This window comes from Grus americana, chromosome Z (genome assembly GCF_028858705.1).
Source record: "Grus americana isolate bGruAme1 chromosome Z, bGruAme1.mat, whole genome shotgun sequence".
Taxonomy (NCBI): Eukaryota; Metazoa; Chordata; class Aves; order Gruiformes; family Gruidae; genus Grus; species Grus americana.
The window spans coordinates 55,416,305-55,435,016 of record NC_072891.1 but is presented as its reverse complement, the minus strand read 5'-3'; the positions used below and the strand labels follow the sequence as shown (position 1 = coordinate 55,435,016).

Here is an 18,712-nt window from a genome sequence, read left to right as displayed (position 1 = left end):
GATGGGAGGAGGCTGTTGTCTTATTACTATTAACTTAACCAACACTTTCATAATCCACTACTTCATGTACTCTATGTCATGAACAGGATGAGGGGAGTTTGCAGAACCAAATCCTCTATGTTGGAAGTGCTCCCACTCTTCATGAAATATCTACTGTGGTATTCTGGACTGCTTGTTTGTTGGCTAACTTTTTTTTAAAATTGTCTTAAAAGGACTCAGTATTTCTAGTAGCTACTGTTGGTGAGAATTTGTTGAGTGAGTTATTTGCTTCTGAAAGAAAGACAGCTGCTAGAATATGTAGATAGCTGCTGATTGATGATGTGATGGCTGTTATGAGGGATTAAGTGAGGAATTTCCTCTCAGTCTCTACAGCCTGCAGTACACAGCCAGTCTCCACACTCCAGGGTTGTGAAAGACTCACATACTCACCTGGTCAGTGGGTTATACTAGGGAAATTTGCTACTTTAGCTTAGCTGAGTAGCAGCTAAGTTGATGTACACAGCTAGCCTCAGCAGAACTACTAGCCTGGTAAATCAACAGTCCCAGTCTTGTCTGTTTTAATTTCCACTGTGTAGGTATGGCTCCATGCAGAGAACTGTTAACAGCAGAGCATAGGATGCACTATAAACTCACTCCCTAGCATGCCCAAGGTCTTTTGTTTGTGCCTAATATTTTCAGAAATTAAAAACCTCACTGGGAATTTCGGTGAAGCCATCTTATGACTGTGCTTACAGCTTTAGAGATCTGTTTTCTGACCCTGACATGGTGCATTTTGTGTAGTCCAAAGTAATAGAAACTACTTGAGATGAGCCACAACAGAAGACAACTTTACTGGCTATTCCTAATTATTCCCAGTGTTTGTAATACAGTCATTCCTGTGGATCTAGATACGTGTTTTGTTGTGTTTTGTATTGTAGAGACTAATAATAAAAATAGATTGCCATCTCAAAGATCCTGCAGTGGACAGGCAAGAATTATTACTTGCCATTACAAAGGCATAGAGAGATTTGGTGACTTCCCAGGATAACAGAGAAAACTGGTGACAGAAGCATGGGACTCAAACCTTACAACATGTGGGAACACCCAAATACTAGTCAGAGCCTGAATAGCAAAGAGCACTGCTCCCAGCCTCTGAGGCTCAGCTTCTGATACAGCCAGGACCGCAGTTAGAGCCGCTGGGATAACGTGTGTCTCTCCTGATCCCATGCTGTGACCTGACATTGTTGTGGGTCTCATGGAGCCATAGACATTAAAATTCATCGCCTCCAGAAAACAGAAAATTAAAGTGAAAAAAATGAGGTTGCTTAATTTGTATGTGTATTCATTACCGTCATTGTAGAAACAGATATTGCAAGATAAGGTGTAAATATGTAGGTCATTCAAAATGTGTTCTTCCCTGGCACGGAGGAGGTTGGTTTTCTTTTTTCCTGCAGTTAGAAGATAGGATAAAGACTGACACTCAGAAAGAGTTGAAGCGACAGGTGATGAAAGGAAAGGAGAATGAAAGTGACTATTGTAACAAAGCCTTTGAATTAACAGCAGATGAAAAGAAACCTGAACTAATTCAAAGCTGAAATATATGGGTGATGTTTGTCTGTGGTAAGGCAAAATATACAGCAGTAAACCATTAGAGCTGAACATCAATTCTGCAGGCTGCACTACTCGTTCATTTTGGAAAACAGTATGATAATGAAAGATGCACAGAAAGTACCCCAGATCAAGGCCACTGCATAAGCAGTTTGACTTCTGTAATGTTGCAAGCTTCATCTGTGACAAAATTAATTCAGTTCTTGTTCCATAAGCAGTTTGACTTCTGGGATATTGCAAGCTTCCCTCCCCTACCCAGCCTCCATTTCTGGTATCCTCCCTCCTCTCTCTCTTTTCTGTTTCCTGCCTGACACTGTCTTGTGTTGGCATAAATGTCTTAAATAGATCAGAGATCTGCATTGAGTAAAAGTTAAGGGAAAAAAGGTATGAAAGTCATATATACATACATATATTACAAGAGATCATTAACCTTTTGCACGCTGAATTATAAACAACATGTAAAAGAGTCTGGCTTATTTTGCCTCGTTTTCTAAATGAACTCAGATTTCTAGAGAGCATAAAACTTGATTGAGGCCATCTAAGCTACAGCAACCATCTTATGTAAAGTGGAAGGAAAATTAATATGGAGTAAAAGCTGAATATCAGTGTAGCATTTTGTGGCTGAAATGATAATAGCTTTGCCAATACTCCTTGCTCTATAGGACACGGTATAGGTCTTATAGGGCAAAGAGAGTAGTAAAGCTATAATTTTTCATTTAGTTTACCCTTTCCATATTTTGGTGTTATGTAGTGTTTTGTGAGAACTGTTACGTTACTAGTTGTTACTGCCCACAAGTACAGTATGGACAGATAGAACTGTTACTGTTACTAGTTGCCAAGGGGCACATGTGAGCCAAAGTACCACTGCGGTTAGTCATACAGGTAGAGGATATCATGAGTTACTGCCCGGAAGACCCTTGTGGGTGTCTGCCAAAACTGATATTACTTCTCCTTTTATAACTTTTTATAAGTTCCACCAATCCTTTGAAGTTATTGATGCTGTACAGATTTACACCACTTGAGGATTTGTCTCCTATTTTTGTAGATACAGCAGGATGCTGCAGCCTCCAAAACCAGTTGAAGACAGCCCGTTCTCTTGCTAAGCTGCAGCTCCTCTGTTTGCAGCTCCAACTGTCATCTGGAAACTTGCTGGGCAGCTCCTTCACTGGGAGCTGCAGCTTCCCAACATGTTGCTTTTCACACATTGAGACGAAGCAGCGAAACAGTAATTTTCATTCCCAAAGACAGAAATGGTTACTTTTTTCCTCTTGTCACCCTGCAGGTACATCAGCATTGCACCGGTACAGTTTTTCAGCTGCTGCTTGGGTTGTTGCTGCTCTCTCTCTCAGGCAAGTGGCATTGTTTGGCTATTGAAAATTGAAGTGAGGTGTCTGAATGTGTGCAGGTGGGAGGGAGGGAACTGCTTGTGTCTGGGATGTGCTGGTTCTGTTCCCTGACTGCCAGGATAGACTCTCTTCAGACAGACACATTTTCATTTCAAGCTTTAATACTTGAACACTGCCACCTTTATGCCTTAGAAGGTCAAGTCATCCATATGTGACAGCAAGTCCTGCGATGATGCTAAGCCTCCCCCACTGGCCTTGGCATGTTTTAGGTTCTGTCCATACTGTACTTGTGGGCAGAACTTCAGGTTGCCTTCAAGCTCAGATGCAGTGATTGTCCACACCACAAAGTCCTTAGCTTGACTCCCAGTGGCTACTTAGCCCTTCAGCAGGCTTTGCTCGATGGTATGTGAGGTTAATCCTGTTCCCTCGCCTTTTCCCCTCACCTCTTTGTCATGTTTGGAACTTGCTGCTGTGATCTGGAGTCAAGCAAAGAAAGTCTCCCATGTGCTACCCCAGCTCCCTGCTCTTCAGTCTTGTGTCCTCTCCTGTGTTCATTTAGAGCCAAGTGCTGTAGGGGGGCTGGTATCTAGCAAGCTCTGCTCAAAGAGCTCAACGCAGAAAGTTGCATAGTGAGAGTTGGGTGGGAGAGAAATGGACAGACAGCTCATGTGGTTCAGGCAGGGGAAAGGAAATCTGTAGCATAGTTCTGTGCCGAAGGGTGATCTGAAAGGCTGACGACTTTTTTTTCTTGGTGCTATTTTGAAACAATCCGTCCTTTCAGAGTGGAAGAAGAATGCCAGCTCTGTTAGGCCTAGGAGCTTTCAGCTTTTGCCTAATTGTGAAGGAAAATACAAAAGCAGTTTGTGGCTTTAGGTCAGGAGGTATTGTGACAACTTTTGTTAGTTCCCCAAAACTCAGTTTTAAAAAGTAAAATATTTTAGAATACCACAAGCCTTGAATTAAGAACCATACAGAAAATGCCTCCTTGAAGAAGGTTTTAACTATGTCTTTATCTACTTCTAGAGAAAGTAGTTTTTGCAGATGGCCAATCTCATGTCATTACATCAGTAGGTGGACTACCATGCTGGAGCATTAGGTGCTTTTTAGTTTAACTTTGCTTGTTTAGCAAGTTACTTAACAAAAGCAGTTTAGAGAGAAGATCTTTGGTGATGGCACAAAAATGATTGCTAAATTGGAAGAGGACTGTACTGTGTCAGCCTGCAAGATCTATTCACCTAATTGCCTCATAGGCCGTGGGATGGGTGGTCCCTGAAGCAGGTCAGATGGGGAATAGCTTATATGAACACAAAACCAGTGAAGAGAAGTAAAGTAGAATTTAGTAAAGAACAACCAATACTGCTCAATTATACTCTATCAATAACATCTGAAGCTAAAACTTCTCTACTTTGGATACCATATGCCAGGAAAATAATATGAAAGGCCTGAATTATTGGTAAGTCTTGATAAACCAGTCGGCAACAAGAGGAGCAAAATAAGCATCTTTTGACAAACTGAAACATTGTTATTTTTCAGATACTAAATTGTGTGGAATCCTTGCTAGGCCTCAAAGCTGGTCAAGGGCACAATAGCATCAGAAGTGAGAGATGGACACGCTGAACAGAGGTATGTCAAGGCCACATGGCTGCAGATTCTGAGTTAGCAGGCCCACAAGCGTTCATCCACTGGTACAAAGTTCCCTTTGATGCATATGCTGCTCTGCCATATCAGGCCTCATCATGGGGCAATATATATCTGTTCTAAATTTACATAAGCCTTACTGTCTATTTTTAAGTCAGAGTTTGTATAGATAGAAGGCTGAACAGTGTTGCTCTGCATTCTCTCCTATAGCTATAAACTGTTTCTGCCTGACCCAAATCTGCAAAGCAGACTACATGTTTATTCTGTGATAATTCCTACACCAGCTATGGAAGGGAGGAGAAAACTGAGCTGTTTTCACCTTTGCTGGGGACAAGGGACGTGCCCTTTCCATATTTGGTGTTTAACTGTGTGTGTTTATGTTTTCATAAAAGTAACTATTCCATACAATTTAGCTTTCTATTTGGTATTAAAACTATGGAAAATTCTGTGTTCGTGTGGGCTGAGGAGAGGAAGAAGAACACCTCGTAACATCAGGGGGATTAAGGAAGAGGACAGTTAAAATGGCATCAGTTCTTTAAGGTGTCTCTGAAGTCTTTGCTACCTCTCTTGGGCAACTCCTCTTGTTAACAGTCAGTGATGAAAATGCCTATGGAGGTCCATACACAAGAGTTAACAGGAGCTTGCCTCCTTTTTCAGAGCCTAATGCCTGATGGTTATAGCTTTTACTTTGAAATTGTTTACAACTCTGTGCCAGTTTGTCGATGGATGGTCTTTTGGGAGATTTTGTTAAGCCCTTGTTATCATAAATGTTTCATGAATGTATACACCAAGTATCAGCTATACTAAAAATGCATTTTTATCTGTTCCTGCCTTTGTACTCTGTACAGTCAGTGGTGACTGCTGTTTACAACAACAGAGAAAAGAACAGAGTAGATAAAGCGTATTATCTATATGTCTGTCATGACTTCACGTAGCTTTAGCATGAACTTTGCTTTTCCCTTTTTACTCGTCATATAAACAGATATATTTTTTGCATCTCTTACCAGATAAGCTTCACATATATCTTAAGGCCCTATAACTGATTTATATTTTTTTCAGGGTTGGAGAGACAGAGTTTATAAAAGATGGCACAGGTTTGTCACTTACAGCAACATTCTAATATTTTTCTTTAAGCATTTTCTCTACACATTTTTATTTCCTTTCAATACTGGCTTCCTCAAAAAAACCCAAATTTTCACATCGCAAATCTAATCACAGTGGAACTGGAGTAATTGTGATAAAGCCAATACTGTAAACATGGAATTAATTTATGATTTACTGATTGTACAGTAATTATGCATTTGTCTGATTAGTTGTAAAATAATGCGAAAACAGTTGATAATGCTTTATCAAATGGTTTATAATGCTCCTGAAGTGCTTTAAGATTTACAGTATTATAAATGGTTATAGCTCAAGCTTAAAGTGAGTTAGAATTAAAGGTGATTGTTTCTGATCTAAAGATCTTTTTCCAAAAAAAAAAGATGACTGCTTCTTTTTTTTTATAGATCTGAGGTTTTCTGAACCTGGACTCTGCTTGAAAGAGAATTATTTCAGGAAGTTTGAGCAGAAACAGTTTGGTGCAATGGATAAACTTTCTTTCTAGCTTTTATATTTATAAAGAAAGGTGTATTTTTTCATGAGTACACTAAAGCATCTGAACAGGAGACACTGGAAACCTGAAATCTGGAATGGAGATAATGCATTAGGCTCAATGGAAAAAGTATGGTTTGGTTTAGCCAGATCATACAGATTTAAATTGCTTGCCTTGACAGTTGCTTGGCTATGTGTGTATTAACCAAGACATCACAAGGAAATCTGGATCTCATTTGGTGTCCAGCGGATGGATTAGATATTAAACTGATGAATGAGGAAGGGTACAGCAGGAGCACTAGGGTAACAGTAAATGTAGTTCCTCTACATGATTTGCTATGCAGAGAATTTGTGAATAGGTATTATAGGATTGAAGATTGTATTGCAATTGCACACATTAGCATGAGGCAGCAGAGGTAAGAGTTGGTGTGGAGCCTTGGGATACTGTACCTTTAAGCTCCTCACTTTGCCATCCTACTGCTCCACTAGTAACTCTGAGAAATTCTGTATCATTGTTTTGTCAGTTTTGATGGTGCTATGCTGATTTACATCAGCGAAAGATCTACCTAACAACCTCATTAAAAATAAAAACAATGTGAATCATGTTGTGTCATGCTTCTATTTAACCCTTGGGCCTTATCTGCCCTGGCATGGGGTATTGAATCGTAGAATCATAGAATATGTCAAGATGGAAGGGACCCATAAGGATCGTGGATTCCAACTCACTGATCCTTGCAGGACTACCTGAAACTAAACCATACAATTAAGAGCATCATCCAGACACTCCTTGAACTCTGACGGGCTTGGTGCTGTGACTACTTCCCTGGGCAGCCTGTTCCAGTGACTGACTACCCCCTTGGTGAAGAACCTTTTCCTAATGTCCAATATGAACTTCCCCTGTCGCAGCTTCATTCTGTTTCCTGTTTGCACCTAGTTTGAGGGGCCAATCTAAATTCCTTTTAATACGTGACAATCTTTACTTAGGTTGACTTAGAAATGAATCGAGCTCTGCCATGATTAAGCAAGACACTGTCAAGCATGTGTCTTAACTTGGAAGCATGTGAGTGATCCTGTTGAAGTGAGAGTTTAGCATGTACGTAAGTACCTGCCTAGACAGGGGACATAATTAAAGATCTAGAGCAATATCATGGAATGACTTTCAACACAGTGACTGATACCAGAATTGCATCACATTGCAAATTCAGCATGACTTAGAATGTAAATATGCTCCACCATATCCCTGGGATAGCTCTTATTTTAGACCTGAACATGATCCTTCCACTTTTTCCTTCCATTCTGCAGACAAGTAAGAGCTGTTTAATGTCTCATTCAATCTCACTAAACAGTGGCAGAAGGTTGCTTGTGCTCCTTCTAGCATTCTACAAACTTTTTGTCAGAACTGTTTCTCCTTGTAATGACTTTTGCACTTTTGACTTGTGCCAAAGAAGGAAAAATTAATAATAATTATTTGTTCAAAGAGCAGGGATGTGGCAAAATGAGTTTGAGCTACGCTATGAGGATGTTGGATTTGCTACTTGTTCTAAATGAATGCTGAATGTAAATAAAACTTAATATTCAGAATTCACCCTATTTTAGAGCAGCAGAGGCACATCATTAAAAAAATTTCTGACATGTCAGTGAGCAATGAATTACCATGCAGTGCAGCACTGTAAAGACATAACAAGCAACTCCCTGCTGGTGTATAATGTGCCAGCACATGGAAGATGATACATAGAATGAGACAAGGAATAGCTCCTTAGGGAATAAGATACTTCAGGCCTAATCCTGAGGTGGTGTAAGAGGCATCTATCTCCACTGAATGAACTGGAGCTCAACTAATTTACAGCAGTCTGGGTGCCAGCTCTTTCTCATTAGTGAACAGAGGTGATGTTCTATTACAACTTTTTCCCTTCCAGCTTGATAAAATTACTTCTGCTACTATCTTAAGGTTTCTCCATTGCTATCTACTGCTGAGTCTCATCTTTCCACTTAGAGTGGTGCTCTACCCTTCTGCTCCCCAGTCTTCTGTGCTGAAACTTGACAAGCCGTTCTCTCCTTTAATTGGGAATGTATCTTGACAGTGCTTTCCAGCTGCTGGTCCTCAACAACTTGTCAGGGGACTACAGAAAATCACTACCTGTTCAGAAGGCTTAAATTCACCATACAGGGGTCTGTACTTCCACTGGAAAAATAGGGAGTCTGCAAGCTGATAAAGGTTTAATGTCAGAGTCCTAGTGGTTGACCTTTGCAAGTTGAATGAGATGACAGCAATGCGTGGCAGGAGGGCAGGAAACAAGCATAATGTGAGAGGTCCAGATTGGTATAAGGAGGAACTGTATCACCACGAGGACAGCCAGGCAGTGGAGCAGGTTGCTCAGAGAGGTTGTGCAATCTCCACGCTACGAGTTTTTCAGAATGTGATTGGACAAAGCACTGAGCACCCTGTTCTGATCTCATGGCTAACCCAGCTTTGAGCCAGAGTTTGGACTAGAGACCTCCTGTCATCCCTTCCACCCCATGATCTTCATGCATGGATTGCACATGGGAGCTCTTTCTAGGCTATTCAGAGCTGGCTATCATGAGTCCCGAGACCTTAATGGATCTTTTTAGGTTACAGAAACGTTTGGTCAGGATCCAGGAACAAAACTATACCAGTAGATCAGAAAATCAAAAGAACATTTTATGGCTTGTGAATTTATGGTCATAATAAGTGTGCTTTTCAGGCCCATGCATGATGCCAATGAAAAAGACATAGTTAAGGAATTACTTTTAGGCTATCTTTAACATTTTGGTGATACTTCTGCATTCAAAAGCACAGTTCAATATGCAGCTATATACTTATATGTACATAAATATACATACACATTATATATATATTTTTTTTTTACAAGAGTCACACTAGTACAAGCCTTTCAGCTACTTGGTGTGTTGGCTGCTCTAACCTCAACAGCAGATCTAGCTGAACCAGTTCTTGCTGTAGTTATATTGATGACATATTGTCTAACTGCTAGAGGCACTGGAGTTGAATCGGAGTTACTCTGTTAGTGCCTGTTGCCTCTTATTTTGCCCAGATTGCATATTTGACCAAAGAAGATATATACGGTATTTCATATAGGTTGTACTTGAATAATGGCAATTAACACAAATAGAAATCACTGGTTTAACATGTCCCAACATCCCCTGGAAGTTATCCTAATTAACTGCAAGGAAGTGCTAAATTAATAGGTACAATTTTCAGTAGATGTTCTTTCTTTAACAGGATTCCTGCATTGCCTGTGCTTGCATGTACAGTTATGGCTTAGCTGATGTGTTTACTACCAATGCATGTTTGCAAAATCATAATTAAATGCAGAACATATGCTATTGTTGTGTATGTGGCCTCTCTGGGAGGGTATTTATCAATGGGTGTTTTTGTCCCAGTGCCGGGGTTATTCCAGTGCAATGGAAGACACCCAGATCACCAACTGTTTGCAAAATTGTGGTTCTGAGCAGTGCCAGCCCACAAGGGAATTTTTGAACCTGCCTGTATAGTCCATGACAAGTGAATAGCAGCAGGCAGAAGGGTTACTAGAGTTCACCAAAAGCTTGCAGAAGGCATGGATTACTCAATTCTCACAGAGCTTTTGCTGTCAAATGAATAGGAGAACATTGTAGGATAAATAGCTGTTATCTGCATTTAGAATATGCCGTCCAAGTGAGATGGAAGGTGTTCTGCCTTGCAGGATTATCTGGCTGTTCATCCTGTCATGTGAAACAGCCATCCTCTGGTTGTTATAAAACATGGGCTGTCAACATAGGGGCCACAGGTCACAGGCACTGTTTCTACAGCGCTGTAGAAGGCGGCAGAGGTCTTACTCCAAACTTTTATTTATTTGGGGTCACTGATGCAAGAGTTGTTTTGAAAGAAATTAAAGGCTTCTGATTCTAACCAAATCCAGTTTGCAAGGCTGTAAACAGAATTTCTGTTGCTGTCTACCCTGAAACTTTTATTTATGGTAAGAATAATCACAGAGATAGAGATTCTGACATCGTTTCTCTCCTTTTCTTGAGCCTATCCTAATACAAACAATGTATGATGGGTGTTCCTTGGGGATAAACGACAGTAAATTCAACCTGATGGGAAGTAACAGTTTACCAAAGTTGATGTCCAATATTTGACTCTTGCCTCAGCTGTTCAGTTAGTGTACACTTGGATAGTTTCTTTGGTTCTTCATGGTTTCATTACTAATTTTTGTGGGGGTGGAGCATGACAGATGTGGGAGAGAAGATAATGATGAAACTCTGGCATCCACAAAAGCATTAACATGACTCACCCACCTGTCTTTATCAGTAGTTATTATACATGTTTGTTGCTTTATAACATACCTTCCTTGGCCTTTGCTTTTGTTCTCCATGTCCCCCTGTCCTATACCTACTTTGCTAATTTTTTATAAATATTTCTTTGGGCAGAGCTTAGGAGAAAATAAGATTTTAGAAGTTGTCTTGAATTTAACTTCTCCATTGGATGGAAAATACATAACCCACAGGTGAGGCTTTGGGATAACTCATCACAGCATGACTTTCTTCAGTGAAACTTAGTCTGAGGCAGGAATGGCACAAAACTTCCTTGCCCCTTTTCTGTAACTTACCGCCTGAGTAACCAAAGCTCAGCAGATATCACCGCTTCCTGTTTTACCCGGCCACCTTATGTCCTTTCATAGGCCACACTACACAACCCAGCAAACTCTGTTGCTTTCCATCAAGTGGAGAATACTTCCTTATCCTTCCACTTCCCCTTCTTAATGCCTTCCGTATGTAACCCTCTGCTACAAGACTGGTACAACTCTTGCTTGCTACATATTACTGTTAAAGCTAAAGAAAGCTCTCTGCCTAATTACTATGTGTTTCCATCAAAATGTTTGTACTGCTCTGTTGATCTTAAAAGGCAGATTACTCAAGACTGTCTTGGACCAGTTTCCCCAGCCATTGTCATATATTCTGTTTTGCGTTCTTGGTTGACCCTACTTTGAACAGGAGATTGGACTCAAGAGCTCCTGAGGTCCCTTCCAAATGGAATTATTCTGTTATTCTATGATCAAGTGATGCTGACTGAAAGATGTCACCACACTTCAACAGATAATCTTCCTGTTGTGCTCACTGTATAGTGGAATATAATAACTAACAGAGATGGCAAGTATGGAATTCAGTTTGGATTGTACTGAATAATAGTGCTGTGTTGTGTTGGGTTGTGGGGTTTTTTTAATGTGGAGTATTCTGTGTTTTCAATGATATTGTGTCTACCATGGAAAAACATTCATTGGGCAAGTATTTAATGCTTCCTGACAGTTCCAATTCTGGTACCACTTGAGATTAGCAGGTTGACAGGCTCTTACTGCCTTTGAAGCTTTGCATTTGCCTAGGGAGAATATGTCTTTTTTCCCCACTCTTTGCTGATGGTGTAATCACAGGGAGCTGAAGTATTTTATCTCATGGCACAGCTAGTTGTTATTTTTAGACCTAAATAATTTCTTTGGAGTTATATTCACCCTTAAATATAAGCATTAATGACACAGTTAGCATTTTTTAAAAGACAGAGTAAAATCTGGAGATTAATTAAGGGTGCTGGTGAGGCTTTTACATGAAATCACTGATGTCCTCTACAAGTGCCTATAATGCCATGACTCGTGTTGCTTACATTAGAAAAGGAAATTTAGGACCAATTTTATGCAAATTATTAACTATAAAATCAAGAAAACATTTCCTCAAAGCTATACTGCTTTTGATAATACTTATTTAAGATTAAAGTAATACAACTACCAAATCAAACTCATGTCAGCAGATTAATGCCAGCACTGGCTTGGATAAAAAATTCTCTCCACCATTAAGCTATTTTGTGAACACAGTATATCAATCTACATAAATCCCAGGTAAGATTTCAAGGAAGAATCCAGTGACTCTAAAATCTTGACTACAGTATTTTACCAAAAGGCAGTCAATTTAAAGGGTCAAGTAAGTAAACCAAAATAAATTTTGTGTCTGAACTGCAGCGTTAGAGTGGATGCAAAGCCTCTTTGTAAGCTGTCTGGTCTTGTACACAGGTTAACATTTCCTCACTAGCTCTCTCCATATTTCAGGCCGTCACTGACGCTCTGGCAAAATGAAGTTGGGCAGCTCTTGGCTGGCAGTTTGTAGTTGAATGTTTTTTTGCTTTTTTATATTGCTCAAACAGAGAATAGAGAACATGCTCTGTTGAGAACCTATATGAAGCTGTTTAGGACCGTAGAGCGTCTCTTGTAGACCTTCTCCTTGCATATTTTTATCCCACTTAGATGTGCGTAGGACAATACCTCTTATACCTCCATTGGGAAATTAAAAACCTAAAGAGGTTGTGGAAGAGATCGTCCTCAAGATTCTCCATGGCAGCACTTTGGCCCAGCTATCACGAGGCATTTTCAGTTTGGCTGTGTGAGCATCACTGTGCAGAATAAAGCCTCCACTCCCTGCTCAGTCTAATCTAAAAAGTACAAAGGTCAGCTTTCTGAGAAAGTTCTCCCCCTCTCCTCCAGCTTCCTTGTGACTATCCTGCCTGCCATGTTACAGGCTTGTGGAAAGTTCACCCACAAACTGGCAAAAGTAAGCTGGAAAGATCCAGCTGCTTGGCACTCAACTTTTGAAATGCAAAGGCAATGTAAGAATGTTATAGGTAGATAGTGCAATTCTCTTAAAGAAGAGGAGCTGGCTCTGCACTTGAGTGAGTCAGGAATATTGCTCAATATTACTTCTTGTTTGCAACCTCCCTTTTGCTTTTCTTCAGGTGTAACAAGAGGCAAGCAAATTTGTTTGCTGACAGTGCAGATTCCTGTTTCTGAGGTAGGAAGCCTGAGGGTCAGGAAATGCCAGCCACTCAAGCCCTTACCCTTGATCTTCACTGCTTCTGCCTTGCATACCTGTTCCATAACCCTCAGTGGTGCTCCAGACCTCCAGTGCAGCAGGCTGGCCCATCACAAGCTATTTTCAACTCAGCAGAGTCAGCATATGCACACCAAATTAATCCACACCCTCCTCTCCATCACTGGATATGTAAGTACTCAATAAGTCTGCTTTTTGAGAAAGCAGTATGAACATCTTAGGGGCAGATGGCACTGCAGACTTTACAGTCAGGGACTTAGACCACAAGTCAATCAGGTCACGTTCAGAGTTTCATCCCAGTAGAAATAAGCAGATGGATAGTGTTTTACCATTAGCTGGATTTTCTTAGGAAATTAGACTTAAAATATGGAAAGTTTATTTAAGGCCTGCATTATCCTGCACTTTTTTTTTCTCTCATACCATGCTGCGGAGCTGTAGGATGGCAAAAACATCACAGAAGTAAATGTATTAAAATGTTCAGCGTGTGTTGACTCGAAAATCCCAACTACTTTTTCTCATTAATTGTTTCATAATAATCAGAAAACTGGCTTGTAGCATTTATCCACAGCACTCTAGACAGGATTTGAGGTCGGGGGAAACATTTGCCTCAAAGGGCAGCTTATCCTCCAGAATGAGTATGAGCTGGTGGTATAGTCACCTTACTGGCATTGGGTCACAATCTATGGACCCTTGTAAAGATGCAGGCAAATAGGGTTCCTTCTTCCTGGCTGCCTCAGATGAGGAGCCGTGAAGACAGGGAATGCAATGCCAGGAAAAGGCCCATCCAAAGGATTCTCTCGCAGACTGGGCAGAGAAATACAACTATCTTTGACAGTTTTGCCATGGTAGTCTATGGAATTTGGGTTTCTTTTCAGACACAGAAGGTTTGGGAAAAAAAAATTATTTGTATTTATATATTTTCAATATTGTGTTAGAAAGAGATTTATTTTTAAAATCTAACTAACTAAACATTGGCTTATCAGGCTGAGAATTCAGAGATGCTCTTTCTGTATTTCTCTCCAGTTTGGGTTTCAAACAGGGAAAAGCAGATCAAAACTAGAGCAGACACCTCCTGAGTACCCTTGCTAAATGTAAAATGAAATTCATATCATATTAATATGGAGAGTGAAAGATATTGTTGGGTTTTGCATTTGTAAGGTATTAAAGTGCTAACAAATCAGAAAATCCCTAACAAAGACTTCATGTTGACTGCCTGGATGGAGAAACTACACTCCGGATCAGGACAGATCTAGATCTTTTTGAAAACTTCTGCAAGTAATTGACAGCCAGTACAGTTCTGGTAGGAACCTGTCATGGTTTAACCACCGTGGGTAACTGAGCACCACACAGCCACTCGCTCACCCCTCCTCACAAGGGGATGGGGAGGAGAATGGAAAAAGAGAGATAAAGACAGTTTAATAGGATAACAAAGGAAGATAATAATAATAATAATAACAACAACAATAATAACAGTAATAACAACAATAATAACAATAATAACTATTAACAATAATGAACAATAAAACAAGTGATGCACAAATGTAATTGCTCACCACATGCAGAAGGAAAAACCCCCACATCCTGATGCCCAGTCTGTTTCCAAGCAGCAAATCTGCTTCCCAGCTAACTTCCCTAGTTATATACAGAGCATGAAATTGTATGGTAGGGAATATCCCTCTGGCCAGTCTGGGTCAGCTGTCCTGGCTGTGCTCTCCCAGCTTCTTGTGCACCTGGCAGGGCATGGGAAGCTGAAAAGTCCTTGACTTATTGCAGACACTACAACTACCTAGCAACAACTAAAAATAGTGTGTTATCAACATTATTTTCATACTGAATCCAAAACACAGCATGATACCAGGTACTAGAAAGAAAACTAACTCTATCTCAGATGAAACCAGGACAAACCTAGTGGTCAGTGTTACCTTGAGAAATTCTGTAAGATGAGAATGGGAATGAGAATGAGAATGGGAATGGGAATAGCAAAGCTGGACATTACTGTCTTGTTAACTTATCTTCTGAAATGTTGATCAAAGACTCTGGAGTCACGTTATGTTGTTTAGATAGCATTTTATCTTAGCCCTTTCATTTCCAAGACTCCATGCAAGGAACACAACACAGCCCTTGTTATGTTCACGTAAATCTCAAACACTTAAAAAATGCCTGTAGGTGTACTCAAGAAACAAAAGATTGAAAACTGCTTAAATCCAGGGAATTCCAGTGACTTTTGCTCCCAAGATGTTGAGGTCTTTTTATTCTCGTGACTAGAAAGGTGACCAAGGGGATGGGTTAACTGCTTGTGCCTGAATACATTGAATTGAGGTGGTTTTGTGAATAGATATAAAAATGTGAACATGTGATGCTGCCCCCTTTAGATCCTGTTTCTTGAATCATAAGAACTAGTTTCAGAAGTACCAGAAATCATAAATCCTGGTGTGTTTGGATGCGTGTCTTACAGTTGCTTGATTTTTTAACAGTTATATCAAAGCTATTTTGTCAGCACGCTTGTTATTAGACACCAGTAGACTGACTGCAGAGTGAGTTCTTCTGGTCAGTTAAGTACGGTTCTGATTAGAGCTTGCCAGTTGTTGGGGAACAGGTAGCATCTCTGTCCCACGTGTGTCCTTTGTTGTTTATCAGTGTTTAGCGCAGTCTTTCCCTTAGCATGCCAATGGAGTCACTCTGCCACCCATTCACCTATTTTCCTAACACATGAAGGAATTCTGTATCTTTGTGATTGCTGTCTCTGTCAAATTTGACTGTAGTTGGACTATGGGTTAAGAAGTTATTAATAAACACACACACACATCTGTAGCATGTGACTGCTGAAACACGGTTTTCCAAGGGACACCACCAGGATACATAAACTAACAGATGGGCAAACAGGGGTTTCTATTCTAAAGTGGCACGCTTTGCATTTGGGCATGCTTCCAGCTTCAGCCCAGGTCTTTCCAGGGCTGCACATCATTGCTGCTGCTTCTAGAAGGAAAATTCTTGGGAGTCCTTGGTATCTGCGGGTTTATAAAATATCCCCAAACAGAATAGGCACACCAGACTCTGTCTGCAGGCAGCCTCTTCACCAAAGTTGTCATCATGCCCATGGAGCAGATATGCTGTCAAAGATATCAGGCAAGAATGTAAGGAAAAGGAAGGGCATCTTGAACATACTTGGTTGTAATGAGATTTTTAAGTGGAAGCTATCTCTGTAGCCCACATGTGAATGAATATTGGCACCCTCAAAATGTGATTACATCCTTCATTCATTTCCTAGTTCAGGTGGAACAGGTGATGCATCTGAGAGAAGGCATATGTTGAGACAAGATTTAGTGGCCTCTTTTACAAGTAGATGCCAGGAACTTCTCATCAGTGTTTATACAACTCACCACTCCTGTCTCCTGCTCCTCGTAAACATGGATAATAATAGGTATAGCGCGTCTCTCATTGGAATTACTATGGAGAGCAATTAAAACTTTGAAGATGTAAATGTTTAACATTGTTTATAGTTCAGCTGGAAACAGGAGATGCCAGAAATTACATAAGCTCTCTAGGTATGAATAAGCTCCATGTAAGCATCTGCTTCTCTTCTTGATTAATTGTTTGGCAGTACCTTGCATGATAAGGCTCTGATTCTGAGTGGGAATCAATGGGGGCTGCCCGACTATAAATTACATTGAATGATACTCTGAACTGTTGGCATTTGTTGTGTGTCCATGGGCAGGGCTGTAGTTCCCTCTCTCCTTGGCACTGTCCTCATAGTGTGAAAATACGGAGAAGGACTCTTTCTCTGGACATTACATTTGTTATTTCCTTGTTGTACCCTCTAAAGAAAAGTAAATAGAATCCAGACAAAGTACACATTTTCTGTTAAGGGAGAACATCAAAAGGCAGCAGCAAAATGAGCATTTTGCAGTGGTCTTCACAACAAGGGAAAAGATATGATGATCATCTGCTAGGTAGAGGCATCAAAAAGAACATCTGATAGAAAAACTGTAGGAATTGGTGTATGTTTGCCAGGACTGGATGACGTTTGCCTGGGAGTTCCTAAGGAACAAAACAGCTCTTCTGGTGACAAAAATTATGCTCTTTATCATTCAGAACAGCTGCTTGGCTGGAGAGCTGCCCATGTTATACTACTCATCTGAGAAAAACTGTTAGAAGGAAATATTCTAAAGCAAATCGTTGGAGGTATCATTATATAGCATTTTGAGGTGAACTGTATAACAAGGGTTGAAATACTCTTGCCTTTATAAATCATGCTTCTGAAGTAAGTTTCTTAGGAAGACTAGTGGAGCAGATTCTTGGCTGCTAGGTTCCCAACCAATATAAAACCAGAAAAGTCCTCTGACTTCAGTGGTGTAAGGCCAAGCTACCACTGCATGTAGGTTAAGGGGGGGAATGAAACAAACCATTCATGATAAAGGACTGAAGTTTTCTAAATAGTTTTTTGAAGTGCCTTGTTAGAAACTAATAAGAAAGGCTGAAATCCACAGGCTGAGAAAGCTTTGAGAAGGATTAAAAATTGGTTACTAGTTGGAAAATAAAAGTCCCTTTCTCATTAAAGCAGCAAAACCAGCTGAGAACACAGAATTACTTAAGATAACCAAGACTAGGGGAGAGTAGGTAAGTTCTAGAAAGGCTAGGTAACAATGTAGTATAAAGTTACTTCCCCTTTCCATCTTTCCCCTTCCTACTGCTGAGTGCACAGTCCGGCAGTTTCCTCTTGTGCCGGCACAGGCAACCACACAGCCTTTATGAACTCACCTTACTAGTCCAGCAGTAAATGCCAAATATAAATGGAGTAGACTGAAAGCTCTGACTAAGGCTAGAAGGGAAGCGACCACAAGCAGCAGGAAAGGCAACCTATGTATTAACTCTGGCTGCAAGCAGAAAGGATGGTTCTTAGAAGAAACCTTCTGTGAGGACGTCTTATGTTGGTGCAAGGTGAGTGCAGAGTGATATGGAGAATTTTCTTCCAGAGTCCTGTCTGCAGATATAAATTATTCCACAAGCTACCTGGCTGACATCTGCCAACTTGTAACACATAGGTTAAACTGTGGATGAAAACCAGAGGTGGAATCCTGTCTTCACTGCCAATGGGCCTCCTCCCCTCTCCTTTGCGTTGAAAGGCCTAGGATTTCCCTGTTGGTTTGTATGTTCAAACTGCTTCAGAACTGCAGGTCATTAGGTGCTTATGGCTCATAGTATTAGCAAAAATCAGAATATACCCACAGCAATCAACTCCAGCCAGGTGGTAGCCGTGTTTTAACCATAGTAAGCAGGAACCATCACAGGTACACAGCTCTGACCACGCAACTCCAAAATCTCATGCACAGCTGGGGAAAGTCACACTTTTATTTTAACAAAGCTTTTATAACATACGTCTCTTGCAAGTTTGCATGGAGGCCTTGACACTGATTTTCTAATACAAATTATTGAATGGCAAAAATGGACATGTATGTTCAAAGTAATGCTGACCCAGACCTGCTTGTTACTCAGCAGGCAGGCAAGAGACAAATACTGCTGATTTTGTTTATGGGATGGGAATTTTAAAAGCACTGAAACAGTAACAGACAGCGCTAAGTCATCCTCCACAGACAACATTGATAAAAACGGCAAGCGGCACTGGATGAAAGCTCTGGCCTTTCCCAGGCACTGAAAGATTAGCC

At 40.5% G+C, this 18,712-nt stretch overlaps 1 long non-coding RNA gene across 1 annotated transcript in view; it reads left to right on the top strand.

Moving 5' to 3' along the window:
- Nucleotides 1-6,764, top strand: part of LOC129199571 (uncharacterized) — a 32,753-nt gene extending 25,989 nt beyond the window's left edge. Inside the window, exons 3-5 of the long non-coding RNA XR_008574688.1 lie at nt 4,467-4,556; nt 5,631-5,665; nt 6,077-6,764. This is a non-coding gene — a long non-coding RNA (uncharacterized LOC129199571). The remainder of the gene's footprint in view (nt 1-4,466; nt 4,557-5,630; nt 5,666-6,076) is intronic.
- Nucleotides 6,765-18,712: the final 11,948 nt, after the last annotated feature.